Source organism: Nannospalax galili, unplaced genomic scaffold (genome assembly GCF_000622305.1).
Source record: "Nannospalax galili isolate Female #2095 unplaced genomic scaffold, S.galili_v1.0 scaffold828, whole genome shotgun sequence".
NCBI classification, from domain to species: domain Eukaryota; kingdom Metazoa; phylum Chordata; class Mammalia; order Rodentia; family Spalacidae; genus Nannospalax; species Nannospalax galili.
The window spans coordinates 1,158,764-1,170,508 of NW_008359075.1; positions in this window are offsets into that span (position 1 = coordinate 1,158,764).

An 11,745-nucleotide genomic window follows, 5' to 3' on the forward strand; every position below is an offset into this window, starting at 1 on the left:
CAGACAGTTGTTAGCTGCCATGTGGGTGCTGGAATTTGAACCTGGGTCTTCTGCAAGAACAGTCAGTGTTCTTCACTGCTGAGCCATTTCTCCAGCTTCCAGGTACTCTATTTTCTTATCCATATATCTGTTAATGGAAAGCTGGGTAGGCTGATTCCACATCCTAGCTATATGAATAATTTGTCAGTAATCACACATGTCCCTGTACCTCTGTGATATGCTGACATAGTGGCCTTTGAGTGTGTTCCCAGGGGTGCATATATGGGTCAGAAGGTAGTCATATTTTAGTATTTGGGATAGAGTGTCATTCTGATTTCTGTAGTGTGTACACCTGATTTCTGTCCCAAAGCAGTGTATGAGATCTTTTTCTTGCATTTTCTTGGGAGCATTGTTGTCATTTGTGGAATTGTATTTTTCTAGATTTTTTAATGTCTTTCCCCAACATTACTGTAAGCTAATGTGTAATTTTTCATTGCTTCCAATATTGTATTCCATTCCTATGAGACAATGTGTTGCCAGTGTCATCTAGCAGGTTGGGGACTAAGAAAAGAAAACCACAGCGACACAAGTCAGAGGTAAATGATCTTCTGACCAAAGATAATCATACTGACTCACACAAGATTTTAATAGCTTTAAGTAATTGACTTTTGCCCAAGTTTCCTGGGTAACTGTCATAATCCAGTCCTTTAAAGTATGTGTGGAGATAATGCCAAAAAGAAAGCTGAATGAAGCTACATCAGTCAAGTAGCACACATGTGAAACTACAGGAAACATGTAAACCTATGTGTGATTTTTCTGTTTTGTATGTTTCTTATGAAAAAGACTGTTTTCTGATTCAGAAATGCCAGAGGGGTCAATAAAAGGCAAACCAATATGTGTATGCAGGGTTAAAGGTCTCAATGATATACTTGCTTCCTTTAAAGTCAGACACTGTCAGGATCATGGCTGTTCTTGATGCTGGAGCTAGAGTTGCTGCCTTCTGCTTTCAAATGATTTGTACATAAATTTGGTTGAAGCAATATAGCCTTTGCCAAAATATTCCACACTTGAAAGTCCATGACTCACAAATGAACAAATATATACATTTTCTAAATCCTATGTAACACTCATTTTATTAGTTTTTATTCTTCTACAATTATTGTTTATGTTCTAGGAAAAATGTTAACAAGTGTTTGTGTTTATGATCTTTCTGAGATCATTATACAACTTGTATTTTTACACTCATTATACAACTTGTGCCACATAAACTAAATATTTATGTATATATATATATATTTCCGAGCTAAACTCCTTCATATGATATATATTTAGAATAAAGCTTATATTACGATAATTATTTAGGTGAAACAAATGAAGAAACTAAACAGGCACAGTTAAACTTATTTCATCATAGAAAACTGCCCCTTGTGTGTCAGACAAGCTAAAACTTGTACTTGAATTATACAATTTAGCACATGACTTTTGATGAATTATCTGTTTCAAATGGCCTAAACCTAAGACCACAGTAAGTTATTGGCTCAAAATATTGAAGAAAATATGGGGGCTCCCCAATATCCAATAAAAGTGTCTGTCTTGGACTGGAGAGATGGCTTAGTGGTTAAGAAAACTTATTTACTGCTCTTGCAGAGGTCCGGAGATTGGTTCATAGAACTCACATAGTAGCTAACAAATGTCCATAACTATATCTGCAGGGAATCCCATACACTCTTGGGGGTGTAAACAATGTGGACACCCCCCTTGGTCCCTAAAAAATAGAGATTTGATTCTGTCTAACTGCTCTTTGGGAAACCTATGGTTTATTAGGCTTACTTAAAGAGTAATGAGTGAAGTTTTACTTACAGAAGTATGGGTACTCCCCCAGCCCCGGGAAAGCCACACTGGAAAGTTTTCAACCAAGTGTGGATAGTGACTTCCTTACAGTCATACAAAATGGTGATATCCCCTTCCAACTGCTTCTTCAGCTTGTATACGCCACCCCCTTGTCCTACTAAGGCTGACTGGTTGATTGGGAGGTGCAACTGACTCTCGCTGCCCCATCTTTCTTTCAGAGTGTAATTTTCAACAAGCTTAGCTGTAATGATCCTAGGCAAGTGGATGCAGCCAGACTTTGGATGAAGGCTTCTGTCTGTAGTCTACGTGTCAGAGGACAAGCCTATGAAACAGCATGCACTGCTGTGCTTTCATACATGCAGACAAAACATACCAGTTTTTAAATGTCAATTTTAGTAATATTGCTTGCCAAGATAATACTGTGCATCCTTGGCTCTGCTTGAATATGTTACACATTGCATTGAGTCAACTCTGAACCCTCACGGACTTATGATACTTATGATTTGAATTTCTGATTTGTTAACTTAAATCTGTGAAAATATATGAAGATGCTCTTTGACTTACGATTGGGTTGTGTCTGGAAAAGCCTATCCTAAATTTAATTTATCATAAACTCACAAATGCTCTAGCTAAGTACATGACATAACTATGTAATGCTTACATTTTCGTATAGGACTGATAGCTCCTTTTTAGACTGATAATATTCCTTGGTGTTGAGTACAATACAAGTACAAACTCCAGAGTCACTTGCATTCTAGGTGTAAACTAGGCTCCTTTCGCAGTCAGTAACTTGATACTAAATTATCTATCATCATATTTCTTCAGACCATAAAATACTTTCCATTTTGTCTTTATCCTCTTGTATTTTCCAGGGTTAAAATATATATGAATAACCTAGATACATGTAATTCTAGTACTTTTGCATGTATTATTTCTGTTTCTTGAAATTTCCAATATTGGCTTGAACTTCCAATAAATTAGGTCCTTTCAATACAATGCTAGCAAAAAGAATCTCTGAGTCATCTGACTTGTGGTTGGTACTGCTAAACTAAATCCAAGTAGTCACTATCCTTTTGTTACACACTCAGGGTTAATCGCTAACAATAATATTTATAAATGTCTATAGTAATACTCAGAGTTAATTGCTAACAATAATATTTATAAATGTCTATAGTAATATGTGTTAGGAATCTTTGAGTAAAGTCCATATTTACATTCCCCAATGAGAGAAAAATCTTCAGAATTTTGTTAGATTCATAAATCTGTTAATCTCTAAATTATAAGTGATGATTTATTTAAACATAAATTTGGGAAGAAATTAATGTCAATTGCAAAATATTATCATGTGTGAAACAATGTAACCATTTAATGCAATTCTTTCAGAATGCATCTGTTTTGCAAGCGGGAAAACTACAATTACTGATAAGACACCAGTGATAGATTTTCTGCAGGCATCCTAGATTATCTTGCTAGAAAATAATCGTACATATGGAAAAATGGAGGTTTTAGTATAAGAATTACCCAATTTTGATAAAATAGCAATTTACTTTATTATTATAACAACCCTGTATACTACTCTATTAAACTATTAACACTTTAAATAGTAGGGAGCCCTGTGTGATGAATATCTTCAGAAGAAAAGACATCAAGGTAGCTCTGAACTTCTAATGCCAGACTTTCTAAAGAAATATTTTCTTTTTTGCAGTATCTCATGTAGTCTTGTTTAGCAAAAAAATGAAATTATAAAATTCAGTGGTAAATGGATAGAATTGAAAACAATCATCCCGAGTGGGGTAACCCAGACCCAGAAAGACATATGCTATACATTCTGTCTCATAAGTGAATTTTACCTTCAAATATTTAGACATATGTGTTTCAATTGCAAAATCCATGGAGTTATGAAAAGTGGTAAGGGGTCAATGGAGACAGAATGATGTGACATAAAGTGGGAGAGGACAGTGGCAGGGATAGCAGAGTATGGAGGCTCTAGTGGGAGAGGAAGGCTGTCTACCTGACGAGTTTGTATTCATGCTCAGATGCCGAGGACCTCAGAAGGGGGGCAACTGTGACCAGTGATAGTCAAGTATATAGAGATTAGAAATGCATGTGAAAACGTCTCAATGTCAAGAGCCCTGGAATGAATTTTTCTGTATGAAACTGTGTGTTTTGACAACGAAGTGGAGATCTTTTTTAAATGTTGGAACCTCATTTAATTTTATATCTTATAGAGTTTATAATGAGTAAAAGATTATATAAGCGTAATAATTCATCTGTAAACCTAGAAATGTACAGCCAATTTTGAAAGAGATGTACCCTAGCTCAGAAAAATGTTATTGAATAGGTTAATGATGTTGTAATGAAATGCTTCTTTTAATTAAAAAAAAAGAGAGGACTAATTAAATAAAAGGGTAAATGTGGTGGGGAATGGTAGAGCAGGATATGGAGGTAGTTAACACTAAAGGTTTTTTGAAAACCTACCTCCTCAGAAACTTCTTAAAGTATATGCATATACACATATATAAGTGTTTAAGTAGAATTAGCCTACAACAGGGGGATAAGGCCCCTTCCAGACACCAAAAGCTAACAAAAAGCACAATGCCAGGAATGGACTCCCTTTTGCGGAGTTGTTGACCAGAGCCCCAAACAATACACACTATTGCCCTTATTCTTGGTTGCCCTTCAGAATATAACAGCAAGACTCTACAATTGATGATACTACATACATGAGTCATAGAACAAACATGGAGAAATCAAGCTGCAATAGATGTCAAAAACTTCATCTCTCATGGGTACATTTCATTGTACTGCAAGGTGCTAAGCATACTACCAGAGGAGAAAAGCAATAATCAATCTTAACCCAGCTGTGAATTCTGCAAGCTATAACAAAACTGGCCTGGTAAGATAGGCCCACTAAGGCAATAGTAGCATGAATGTTGAGTAACCAACAGTTTCTGATTGCATTTAAGGCCTACTTCACAAGATAGAGTCCACATCTAGCACAGCTATCCAGGTCGAGAAACTGGCTAGTTCAGTAACAGGCTGTAGGAGAGAAGCTACTACTATATTTCTCATAAAACATAGTATTAAACTGACACATAATGACTTGTTATTATACCCAAAGATTAGTGCACCATTCAGTTCTGAAACTAGAAACTTCTTGCAGCAGATGGCAATTTAGAGAGACTCACAACTGGTCAAGGTGAAGAAAACAAGATACAGAGAGGGTTCAGCCATAAATAGGTTATCTATATCAAATCTCACTTCCCAAGACTCAAGTATCTTTGAAGAAGTGGGTGTGGAAAGATTTTAAGAGTCAGAGGTGGTAGATGACTACAAGGTAACAGTGTTTCCCAGACAGCAGGACAGTTGCACATATGAACCCACAATCCTTGAGACAATTTACACAGGACCCAAAAAAGCCTGAGTCAGACAAATTTCCTGCATGGAGAAAGTGGTGAGCTCAAAGTCCCATCTCTAGCTGAGGAACCATTGACAATCGATAGCTTTTGCAAGTATTAGAGTCAGTATTCATTAATGCTGTGGTGCTGGTTACATTGACCATGTTCCAAGGGACAGACATATTTGGGAATACAAACTAGACTCAATAGATTTAAGAAAAAAATAAAGGGCATAAAGTCAAGGAGGGCAAGGTAGATCTGAGAGGAGATGTGAAGGGGTTCTGAGTATGATCAAAATACATTGTATGAAATTTTCCAAAAATCAATAAAAAGAAAAAACAATACTGAGAGTAATATAAAAATGTCATGTTTTATCAATTTACTGTATGAGAGAATTTTTAAATTTCAAAATATATTATTTTATTTTTAATTGAATTTTTGTATTTCATACAGAACATCTTAATCAGTCTTAATCATATTTATACCCCCTTCCCTACTGGCATCCTCCCATAGCTACCCCACTGGAATTCATACATTCTATCATTTGTCTTAAGACATATTGTGTCAAATTAGTGTCCCCAGACATCCCTCAGGGCAAGTTCATCTACTGAGGTCTAGTCAGCCTCGAGTGTCTAACTTTAGGAAGATTAGCAGCAGCAATCAGGTGCCAATATTTCTTCATCTAAGATTGTGGTCCGCTGTCCATTTCTCCAGTTCTGTGGTGTGTTTTTATCTGTTTGAATTTGCATAGGCACTCTGCATGCTGACACAATTGCTGTAGGTTCATATGAGCTGGGTCCCAGGAGTTTGTAGTACTCTATTTCTAGGGCCTCCTCCCAGGCTTTTACAGTCTTTACATCCCCTCTTTCACAATAATCCCTGAGCTCTGGGTGTGTATTAATACAGGAGTTCTGTCCAAGGACCAGCATTCTGCAGACTCATAGTCTCCTCACTTTGGCAATTTGTGACCTTTTGTGAGCCCGGCCCTCTGTTGTATGAGGGAGCTTCATTAATGAAAACTGAGATATTTATTGCTGCCTTCTTTTTTTAAAATTTTATTTATTTATTTTTAGTATATCTGTATGCATGTATTGCCTGCATGTAGGTAAGTGCACCCGTGTCATGCAATGCCTGTGGTGGAGAGAAGAAGAGCCTCTGGAACTGGAGTTATGGAGAGTTGTTAGCTGCCATGTAGATGCTGAGATTCAAACCTGGGTCTTCTGCAAGAACAATCAGTGATCTTAACCACTGAGCTGTGTCTCCAGTCCAAAATTGCTGTTTTCTTTATACCTTGTTCGGTGTTCCTTGAGCCTTAGGTATAGAGGTTGCAACGTAGATTTGCCACTTAGACGGGCAATTCACAGACAATATATGTGTATGACTAATTGTTGAACTCTATAATAGTCTCCTTCTGGTGTAAAAGAAGCTTCTTTGATGAATAGTGACTGGGTTATTTTTCTGTAAATATAAGAAAACAGATTTTGTACATATGAAAAATTACATTAGTCTAGGGATGTGACCATTTTGAGGTTTGCTCTAAGATCTACGACCTTTCCAGCCATATGTATTTGTGTATGATTACAGTACTACACATGAGTTTCCTCCCATTGAGTGGGATTTTAGTCCAAGTAGGTAGCTGTTGATTGTCTGCAAGATAAAAGTGCCAATATTGCACAAATGTCCATGCTGTACAGGTCATTGATATGGTTATTTGGTCTTGAAGCTGGTGTTGGACCATTAATTGATCTTCTCCCTTGGTACCTTGCACAGTGCTTTCAAAGCTGTGTGAGCTAGCCTTCAGGGGAAGTGGCTTCCAGGTCAGTTGCAGCTCCATTGCTCTAAATTATGTGTCTAAAGTGTTTTCTGTCTTATTTTCAAATTCTGGGAGGCAATCAAAGGCTGTGGCAATAGCCTGTATTATTTTGGGAGTCTCTTGGACCACCCTGGCCAACAACTCAAAGGAAAGTTTCTTCTGTCTGATACTGTTTCTTATTATGCAGATTTTAGCTATACATGTGAATTCATGTAGAGATACCGTATGTGTAATTTGTCGTTAGGTTGTTGTACTAATTTGATTCCCTATGTTTTTGTACAATAACTAGGCATTATTTATCTCTCCCAACTCTCTCCCTGCCTAGTCCACTCACCATGACTTCTCCATTTAAAGTGTCCACATTTTCCTCATTTCTCCCTTGATAATCCTGTCACTTATGGTGCCAGCTCTCTTTAGCCCCTTCTTTCCCTTTATCCTCAAAATTCCTTGTTTATCTTTCCTGCCCCTCCCATTTAAATACCCCCATTTTATCTACTCCTCCATTAGTAACACCTGTTTCCTACCATTCTTATCTCTCAGGTTTTTTCTTTCCCTTTATCTCCCTGGTTCCTTTTCATTATCCTGGGTCTTGCAGTTACATGAGGATACATACACACATATAAGGATTTGATGCCAGGATCTGCATATGAGGGAGAGTATTTATCCTTGGTTTTTTTGAGTCTGTGTTACTTCACTTAGTATAACTGTTTCTAGTTCTGTCCATTTACCTGAAAATTTTATTATTTCATCTTTCTTTACCACTAAAAAGAACTCCACTGTGTAAATATACTACATTTTCATTATCACTCAACAGTTGAAGGATATTTAGGTTGCTTCTATCTCCTAACTATTGTGAAAAGAGCAGCAACAAACATGGCATGCAAATATTTCATATGTAGGGTTTTTAAGTGAATATTTATTGAGTTTTTTGCATTTCATACAATAAACCTTATTCATGTTTAGATGCACTCCCCAATCCACATTCTCCCACAGACTCCCCCGCCACCAAATTTCATGCATTCTGTAATATGTGTTAAAGCCTATCCAGTCAAGCTTTTGTAGCTGGATGTCCCTGGGTTGAAGTTCATCAATCGGAGTCTAGTCAGTCTGTCTAAAGTCACTCCCTTAAAGAATATCTACTCTCCTTCACCCAACAGTAACCAGTTGCTAATAGTTCCTCAGCTAGGGTTGGGGCCTGCTGCCCATTTCCTCAGTTCCATGTTGAGTTTAGCCCTTCATTACACATAGTCAAATTTCTACACCTAAGTTCATGGAACATAAACCAATAGGGTAGAGATAGTAGCAAGCATCCTTCAACTCTCACCAGTCAAGATTCCTCATTCAAAAGATTGTGAAACACATAGGAAGTCAAAACTGGGCATGGTGTAATGAATCAGAGACCGTCAAGTGTGTATCCCTGGATAGGGCTTCTATGTTAAACCTCACCCATTCATGGCACAGGGACCATTGTGGAAGAGGGAAGGGAAGGATTCTCAGAGCCAGGATAGATACATGAACATGAGAAAACAGAGATATTCAGGCCTCTGGGAACTTGTTCATATGATCTTGCAGCAATGGTAACAGTATATGCAGCGTTTGAACATTTTCTCATAACAGAATCACTTTGAGATATTTAAAAATGAGCTGGACTGCTTGGAATCCTAGAGAGTGTTTTATCACAGGTTTATCTCCATCAACGTACTGATTTCATTCACCACAGGATGAATTTAAGTTGTCTTGGAATTTATCTTGTTTTGTGAGCAGGGAATGTAGAGAATCACAATTAGATTACAAACACATTTACTAATTCTAAAAAGTGTGGATAATTTAAGGCAGAATGGAATTACCCAGCAGTAAGATACAAATGACATTTGCTGGTGGGATTCGATAAGCTCTGAGCAAATTCTTTCATCCAGGACCAGATGTATTTCATCAAATATTCCTCCAGTAATTTGTTTCCCTTTTGCTTTAGAAGACCCAGTACATTTGCTATTATTGGAGTATCAGCTTGGTAGGTACAGATAGACCTAAATTAAGGCACATCAATGTGCACTTTGGTTTCCTGAAAAAACTGACCAGATCTTGGCTGTTTGTTTAAGTGTGTGTGTGTGTGTGTGTGTGTGTGTGTGTGTGTATGTGTTTTCTGCAACTTCACATTCAATTTTTAAGAATTTTAGGCTTTCCTCAGAGTTTTTAAAAACGCATTTTATTTTTATTTTAAGTGTATGAATGTATTGCCTGGATGTATGTAAGCACACCTATGTTGTGTAATGCCCTCAGAGGTCAGAAGAAGGAGTCATAATCCCTGGAACTGAAGTTACAGATGATTGCTAGTCCTCATGTGGGTGCTTGAAATAAAACCCTGCTATTCTGCAAGAGCAGCCAGTGCTCTTAACTACTGAGCCATTTCTCCCGACCATCGTAGAGCTTTTGAACAAACATTAACAGTTTTGAAATTTTGTTTCCTCAGTTTTTTTAAATTAATTTTTATTTCTAATTTTGTGTGTGTGTGTGTGTGTGTGTGTGTGTGTGTGTGTGTGTGTGCATGTGAGTGCATGATCCAGTGGAAGCCAAACTAGGGCACTTGGTCCCCTGAAGCTGGAGTTGTAGGTAGTTGTAAATTGCCCATTGTGGGTTTTGGAAACCACACTTAGGTCCTCTACAAGACCAGTATGTGCTCTTAATCTTTCATCTTTTTTCCAGTCCTAATTTTCTGTGTTCTGATACAGCATGTCTCATCTTCATAATATGAGATGAAATGATAAGGTTATAGATTTATGTGGAGAGGTCAAACCTACCCAACATCTGAGATCCTTTTGCAAAACTTCCCCATGGCCAGAAGAGTCATCACACAGGTGGACCTCATGTATGCTACCCCCTTCAGCTTTCATCCAAACCAATAGTTTTTCATTATTTGAGATTATATAAAAAAATGTTGTGTCTTTGTGAATTAGTAAAGGTCTTGAATAATTAACAAAATGTTCCTTTCCTTTCCACCTCACCTGTGAGCTCTCTCTGGACAACCTCAAACAACTGCAAATACTTCTATGGATATGCTGATATAAGCAGTAGTTTCATTATTGCTGTCATATTTTTGTATCCTTGGTTTTATCAAGCTTTTTAGAATGTGTTTGACAAATAAGAATTTTTTGCAAATGCAATCAGACAAAATACCAGCATAGACTGGAGAAATGGATAGCAGGCCTAATATTAGTTGAGGAGTTATTGGCAACTGATTACTGCTGGATGAGGGAGAGTTGATATTCTTTAAGGGAGTGACTCTAGGTAGGCTGAGTAGACTCCGAGGTATTAACTTGCACGGAGGGATATCTGGGTACAAATGCTTGGCAGGATAAGCCTTAACATATATGATAGAATGCCTGAAATCTGGCGTGGAAGGCTATGTGGGGAGTGAGCGTGGGAGAGGTTTAAACATGATAAAATTTTATTGTATGAGATGTACAAAATTTCAATAGAAATATACATATAATTAAAAATAAACTAGTCAATATAAGATTTTGAACTACAATATCCATTGCATCCTCTTGTCTCTGTAATTTACTCATCTTAAGTTAATGACTTTGTAGCCTTGAATTCACATTTCCCAATTTTCACTTTTCACCTCATTACTTTGCTATAGTGAGTTATGGAGGTGACTTGGTCTGTTTCAGTTCCACAAATAAGTGAAATTATGCAGTATTTATACCACTGTTTTCTTTCGTTGCTATGGATTGAGCCATAGGACCCACACTAGGGAAGTTCTCTCCCACAGAGGATACCCACAGCCCTAGGCTTTGTGGTTTCTGTTCTTCTGTTTATACATTATTTCAGTTCATTTAATATCTTCCATGTTTCTCATTTGTTTTGAAGGGTGATTTTTTTCTCATGTTTTAGAAAAACTGCTCCAATTAATATTTATATACATATACATTTATACATTATATGTGTCAAATATTTCAATGTAAATATAAGTGAATGTATGTTTATAATTTGTTATCATTTCATTAATCAGCAAATTTGCAATTTGTTTCTGTATCTTGGCTATTGCAAGTAATGTTACAGTGAACATGGGGCTACAAACATGTCTTTGAGAAACTTGCTTTGTTTGAACATTTACCAAGGAATAGAATTGGTAAATGATATGGCAGCTGTAGTTTTAATTTTTTTGAGAAAACTACATTGTTTTCCCTAGTGGCTGTATAAGTTTGAATTATTAAATTACTGTACCAGTTGCAGTACCATTCAGGGAGAGAACATCCTTTTCTCATTATGTATTCTTATTCTTCATTCAATGTCATCTTCGCTGACTACTTCGTAGACTTAGTTATGAAATTTCTATTATGGCTTGGACCACTATGTCTGTCATTATTTTAGAAGCACACCATTAGATTACAGTTTTGTAATGCTGTTTGGAGTCATAAAATTTGATGGATCCACTGTGTTTTTCTGGCTTCAGATTTGCTGGCATAATCAGACTCTCCAGTGGTCCCATGTAGAATTTAGAGTTGTTATTTTCTATTGTTATTTTCTAGTTTTTCTATTGCCAGTTTTGTTCTATTAGAATTGTATTACTTTCTATTTTGCTACAAATGCTTTGGAATTTGATAGAGATTACATCCAATTTGTAACTTCTGTTGAGTATGTGAAATTTCTAATAATATTAATTCTTTCATTACATGAATATATATTATACTTTATTAATTT